The 6,736-nt window shown below is 42.3% G+C and overlaps 1 long non-coding RNA gene across 1 annotated transcript; it reads right to left on the bottom strand.

Annotated features, from left to right (window-relative positions):
• Positions 1–1,700: 1,700 nt before the first annotated feature.
• On the bottom strand, positions 1,701–4,052 carry LOC145162948 (uncharacterized). The gene is made up of 3 exons (XR_013739453.1): positions 3,518–4,052; positions 2,094–2,644; positions 1,701–1,994 (listed from the first exon to the last, which is right to left on the bottom strand). It is a non-coding gene; the product is annotated as an uncharacterized LOC145162948 (long non-coding RNA).
• Between the last annotated feature and the right edge of the window lie 2,684 nt (positions 4,053–6,736).

Raw genomic sequence — 6,736 nt, forward strand, 5'->3', positions numbered from 1 at the left:
TGAAAATATACAAGTACACATTCATGATTTCAATGCTTAAAACATCACCATCCCTTCCACCTTCACCCTTAAAAATTGTCTTTAACATTTTTTTTTCAATTAAAAACGTATTTATATGTATTATTAACAATATTAATAATAACCAATTTAAAAAATAGCATACTTATTTATATTTTTAATAAAATAATAATAATAATAATAATAATAATAATAATGTTTTATTTGTAGAAAAATCATAATTTTTATTTGTAGAAAAGTCCAAATATTTTGGGTCAGTTTAGGAAATAGTCATAAATTAATTTGTTACCGGTTTCAAAAAGGGTCAAATGCAGACTTTTGCCGGTTTTTAGGATTTTTTCGTAAAAAAAAAAAATTAATTTAGGAGTAAAACGTAAACTAGACCAAAATTTTGGAACTTTATTGGAGACTTCCCTATTTTTTATTTTGTAGATATTTAGTCATTGATTATTTTTTGGCTCATATATGATCATTTAACTTGTTTTTTTGTTCATATTTAGTTTTTATAACCGGCTACTCCCAGTTAAGCCATAAAAAGGACTCGATAGGGTAATATAATTTTCAATTTGTACATAATTAGTCCTTAATATTTTTGTATACATTTAGTCCTTATAGAGATGACAATGAATCTGAGGAATACTGGGGACCCCAATCCCCATAGGCCCATACCCATCCTCGAGTCCAAGCATCCTCATCGGGGAATATAAATGAATAACCATTCTTACCCCCAACAGCGGGGAATCAGAGATTTCTTTTTCTTTTTTTAATATGAAAATTTTACGTAAAGAAAAACTCTAACTTTTAGTATTACTAACATAAGTTTAAAGATTATACCAAATTTAAATACATACATGGAAAATCACGTAGAAAAAATTTATTAGAGTGATATTTGATATGTTGTGTATTATTTTTATATATTAATATCTATCGGGGTCGGGGGACTAGGGGTATCCCCTTCCCTATCCCCGTTTTTTTATTTGGGGATTTCCCATCCCCGCCCCCATGCCCAATCAACTTGGGGATTCCCTGGTCAAACCGGATGCGAGTTTCGGGTTCCCCACTGGGTATGGAGTTTTTTGTCACCCCTAAGTCCTTATGACCGGTTTCTTCAGATTTTGTTCACGACATCTTAAGTGGAACAATCATTAATGATGTGTTCTCATACGTGCCTCGTCCCTTACTTATATCAGTAACCTAATTCACGAATATGTCAAATAATGTTGGTGCCTTAGTTTTCTCTAAGCAAGAGATGTCTTCAACTTCGGTTCCATCTATCTCCATAGTAGATAACAAGATTCTTTGTCTTAGAAATGCAAATTCGAGTTGGAAGGAAGCAATCAAAACGAATCTCGTTATGGAGATATATGAAACTTTTTTGTCAGGGTATTTTTTGTCTTGGAAATGCAAATTCTTTTAGCGTCTTCCTTAATTCTTTTGTCTTGTAAGTGAAAATTCGAGTCGGAAGGAAGTAATCATAAAGAATCTCGTTGTCTACAATGGAGATAGATAAAAACGAAGTTGAAGACATCTTCAGCTTGGAGAAAACTAGGGGAAAACATTATTTAACCGATTCGTGAATTAGGTTACCGACATAAGTGAAGGACGAGACACGTATGAGAACACATCATTAATGATTATCCCACGTAGGATTTCGTGAGAAAAATCAGAAGAAACAGGTCATATGTACTAAATGTGTACAAACTGAAAATTATATTACCCTATTAAGTCATTTTTACAACTTAAACTGAAGTAACCGGTTATAAGGACTGAATGTGTAACATCCCAAAAATACAGTCTGAAAATTTCGTTTTAAATCAGTAATAAACCATAGTCATCATACGTCATAGAAAAATCACAACAATGTATCTCAGAATAATATAACAACTGTCATGTATATCAGAGTATAAACATCCCAGGCTGAACAAATGGTGTGTGCACTGCAATCGTCCCGAGCTCCTCTTTTGAAAACTGAGTACCTGAAACCAAAACTGAAAACTGTAAGCACAAAGCTTAGTGAGTCTCCCCAAACTACCATATACCATACAATAACATATAAAGCACATACTGGGCCTTACCCACTGCATCGGACCGAAGTCCGGAACTGACTAGGGCCTTGCCCACTTCAACGGACCGAAATCTGGAACTAACTAGGGCCTCGCCCACTGCATCGGACCGAAGTCCGGAAACTGCATCGGACCGAAGTCCAAAACTAACCAGGGCCTTGCCCTCTGCATCGGACCGAGGTCCGGAAACTGCATCGGACCGAAGTCCGGAACTAACCAGGGCCTTGCCCTCTGCACCGGACCGAAGTCCGGAACTGACTGAACATAGCATAGCATAATCATAACTACTAGCATAAACACATATACTGCATACTACATCAGACCGAAGTCCAGAACACATAACACAAGGACATGCTTGAATCACAAAGACATCAAGCACACTGAACTACTGCATCGGACCGAAGTCCGGAACTACTGCTAACTAAACGGGCCGGCATTGTGGCCGTAGACCCGTTCCTACTGGAAGGAAACTCACCTCACACTGCTGAAGTCCCGTAGACACAATCCCATACTGCTGAAGTCCCGCAGACTCAACCCCAGCTGCTGGATGACAGATTCCCGAACTGTCAACACCAAAATAACACCCAATTAATAATTGGGTTCTAACACATAACTATAAATGCATACTTTGGATAATTACTACATTACCCCTAGCTTGGCTTACCCAAGCCCAAGGCCCAATCCATAGGCCCAAAGTCAACTAGGGATCAAAGCCCAACATATGGCCCAACTTTCCAAATTTGGCCCAAACCTCTACATGGACTTCCCTTAAGGCCCAATTGTTCAGTCCAGTCCAACATGTCTCTTTCTAAGGGCCCAATATCATACAACCATTTAGGCCCAAACTATGGCCCATCAATGGCCCAATTTTCCAAATTGGGCCCAATCCTTCATATGGGCCTTACCCTAAAGCCCAACTAATTTCTCTAGTCCATTTGATTATTCTTGGATGGCCCAACACAAAGCCCAAGTGAAATTTGGGTTTCACATAAAATGATAATTAGGGTTAAGTGTTTCTTACTTAACCCATTAAGGACTTAATCCATTAAGTCCTTTACTCTACTAGATAAGTGATATGGAGTGATTTGGGCTTCATACATAAATCCATTTCCAATGGCCCAAATGTGGGCCCAATTACTCAGATTAGGGTTTTCTAAACCCTAGTTAGGGTTTTCACCCAAACATGGCCCAACAGGCCCAAAATAAATCTTTAAGCCTATTAGGGGTTTTGCTAGGGCAATTAGGGTTTGCTAGCGGGGCACCATCCACTACCACCTCGGGTAGTGGTGGTCAATGGCGGCTCATGGCGGCGGCCACCACCCTAAGGTGGTAGTTTTCAATTTCATTTCATTATCCTTCTTTCTAGATACATTTTACAATGCTAACTGCAATAATCAAACACACACACACCAATACAAACATAGATAAGCAATGACCTAGCGGTGGCCGGCGGTTAAGGACAGCAGCCACCACCTCATGGTGGTCGCAGTGGGGTTTTCTTTATCACTCCGGCCAAAGGACCCTTTTGCAGTCCTGACCATCGAAACACAGGCCTCCAACACTCTAATACGAACCCAGCTTCACGAGACCACCAACCCAGCCACCATTTCACGGTGGCAGGTGGCTTATGGAGGCGTCGGCGGGATGTAGCGATTTCCGAACGGCAGCAGCAAACGACGACAACGAAATGCGCCTAGCCTCCGACTAGAACCCAACAGCAGCGACGTCGTGGTTCCTCGGTGACGAAGGAGTAGCGACAACAGGATCTGACGGCCGGGGGCGGCGGCTGCGACGATCTCGGCCTCTCTCAGCAGCTTTCCGGCTTCTCATTCGCTTCCAGCAACAGCGATGTGGCGGCACCTAGCGACGATTGGGTTGCTGTGGTGGAGGGAGGATGGGAATGGGAGGTGGCGGCGACCGGAGGTGAAGAAACGGGAGTGGCGGCCGGCGAGGGAGGCATAAGGAGGGTGACGGCTGATTCCTTCCTTTAGGGTTAGGGTTCCTTACACTTATATACCCGACTCCATAACCAAGTTGCCATAATGGCAGAATTGGTCCCTCCCCATAAGATTTCTTCACATTTAATCCAATATTTACCCTTTTTACCCTGGATTTGGAAATCTTCTTCAATTTAAATCCGATAATTACCTTTTTAACCCATGCCATCTAAATACATTACAAATTAGGTCCGAGATTTACAATACAGCCCCTCCCCCCACCAATCCTTTTCATATTTGGCCCAAAATTTACCAAATACCCCTTGTCTTCTAAAAATCTTTACAAAATAAATCCCAAAACTTACAGTTTTAACCCCAAACTTCTAAAACTGACAATTAATCCCTCGAGACCAACACTCTGCCATATAATTACTGATTTCTAGGCTACGATTCATTCATCGATTAATTTATTTATTTATTAAATAAATAAACGGGGTGTTACAACTCTCCCCCACTTAAATTAGATTTCGTCCTCGAAATCATTCCTTACATGCCCAACCACTCTAGTAACATGGTCACCATCCTGAGCACACCCTAGGCTTCCCAGGGTAGCCGTGACCAAAATTCGTAAAGCCCTAAAATCCTCAGGTGAACGAATACGTCGCAACAAGATTACATGTACTCTGTCTGAAATTTGCTGTCTCTAGATGATCTGAATCCCTAACAGACCACTCATACCGAATCATTATAGATGAACCCCGCGGTGGGTAACTTAGCATTACTCAGCAATCTGTTACACTTACCATACATGAGATCCTCAGTTACCATTACCGTTGGAGACCAAAAACTGTCTGAAACACTGATCTGCCTGAAAACACTGAACTGCCTGAACACTGAACTGCCTAAAACACTAAAATACCCGAAACACTGAACTGCCTGAACACTGAACTGCCTGAAACAGCATGCTGCTACATGGCTGTTTTCCAACATCTATCGAGACCTTCCTGGTCTCAATTCATTCGTCAGTCATCTGAAATACCGGGTTCCCGCCCGACTGCGGAGCCCCAAGGACTCCCTACTTAGTCGCCTCACACAACTTCTGAACGAAATCCTTCTCTGAAACTAACAACTACTAGTTATCTTGTCATTATGGCCCTAACGGCCTTCTGATCTAACTGATCGATTCCACACGTCGAATCCTGAGGTTACCAACCCACAGCTAAACGCGATTGCTACATGACCAATTGTAGCCTTGTATTACAAGCAACCTTTAGCAATTCATTGCTTCCTCGGTCTCAAAACTGCAGTGGCGTCCCTACAGTCCTATCACTGGCTCAACTAGATCTAATCCATCCAGATAATCCCAAAAATCCAATCCTTGGATTTCCATATCCTTACTGCTACACCCGAACTGGTGGGTACTATTGTTCCTTCCGCGTCCTAACAACTCGCGCATGCTGTCTATTAGCCAAGTGTATTCTACGGCTACGCCCGCAGTCTCACAACACTCTAGCACTACCTGACTGCTAGTGGATGCTACGACTACATCCGTAGACTTACAACACTATAACACTATCCGACTGCTATTGAGTGCTACGGCTACACCCGCAGACTTACAACACTCTAACAATGTTTGGCTGCTAGTGAATGCTACAGCTGCACCCGCAGACTTACAACACCCTAACAATGTCTGGCTGCTAGTGAATGCTACGGCTACACCCGCAGACTTACAACACTCTAACACTGTCTGGCTGCTAGTGAATGCTACGGCTACACCCGCAGACTTACAACACTCTAACACTATATGGATCGAACACGCGCTTGACCTACACTCAGCTGAACTCATGTCCTGACTGGAATCCCCAACCTGATTCCCTAAGGCTTGTTGGCAACATTACGAGAATGCGATCTCCTTATTGGCAAGTTTTTCCAAACTTCCATCTCACAATATCCTCAAACCATACAGCCGCTTGGGCTACCTTCCTTCCTGACAAGGATGCAAAACTTATCCCAGTTTCAAAACTGCTCCTACATCTGAATCCTTGGATGATTCTCCCCCACTTTGATTCAGCTAATGCCTTACAGCACACAAAACTGGAAGAATTCCCAATCCTTATCACCACCCATGACCAATCTGCTAGAAACCACGCTTACCATTGCTAGCGTTTTCAACACCAGCTAATCCAAAAGATCACACAACTTCTAAAAATCCGAATAAATCTCCGGTAATAACCCGCTAGACCCAGGAAGTTCCGAATCTCAATTGGAGACCTCGGAATCTCCCACTGCATCACGACCTCTATCTTGGCCGGTACGACTAGAATACCCTTCTGATTGACAAGGTGCCCAAGAAATTGCACCTCGCGCAACCAGAACTCACATTTGGAGTACCCTGCAAAAAAATTCTCCCTCCTCAAAGTCTCTAGCACCTCCCTCAGGTGCTTCTCGTGCTGCTCCTCAGTCTTGGAATAAACCAAGATAACGTTGTACTCTCCCAATCCCGCGATTTGGGATACAATCTTTCGCTATCCGCTAATAATCCTCGATATGCAATTGGCATATGCCATTTCTTGTAAGTATAATTCAAACACAAACGGAGGATAACCCAGAGTCACACTTACTCAAACCCCTGGAACGAAAGACTCTATCGTGCAGTTTCCCGCATGAGCTGTACTGAATCTAACCTTGTTGGTCTCTCAAAAGCTGATCCAAAATCTA

This window comes from Lactuca virosa, chromosome 3, assembly GCF_052849685.1.
Source record: "Lactuca virosa cultivar CGN04683 chromosome 3, Lactuca_virosa_CGN04683_v6, whole genome shotgun sequence".
NCBI lineage: Eukaryota > Viridiplantae > Streptophyta > Magnoliopsida > Asterales > Asteraceae > Lactuca > Lactuca virosa.